Here is a 317-nt window from a genome sequence, read left to right as displayed (position 1 = left end):
CCTGTCAACTGTCAGTTTAGCATCTTTATTTTTCACCTGTCAACTGTCAGTTTAGCATCTTTATTTTCTACCGGTCAACTGTCAGTTTAGCATCTTTATTTTCTACCTGTCAGCTGTCGGTTTAGCATCTTTATTTTTCACCTGTCATCTGTCAGTTTAGGCTGCTTGCCAGCTCATCACCACTTCAAGATGGCGGCCCAATTTCTCGCGTCACAGCAGCCAATGCTCTACAATGTCTATGGCTGGTTGCTGGTTTCGTGCTGTTGTTCCCACTCCGGGCGGCAGGGGGCAGCATCGTGACAACCCCCCCTGATAGC

The sequence above is a fragment of the Nerophis ophidion genome, linkage group LG07, assembly GCF_033978795.1.
Source record: "Nerophis ophidion isolate RoL-2023_Sa linkage group LG07, RoL_Noph_v1.0, whole genome shotgun sequence".
Taxonomy (NCBI): Eukaryota; Metazoa; Chordata; class Actinopteri; order Syngnathiformes; family Syngnathidae; genus Nerophis; species Nerophis ophidion.
The sequence above is the reverse complement of the archived record's forward strand: the minus strand, read 5'-3'. Positions refer to the sequence as shown.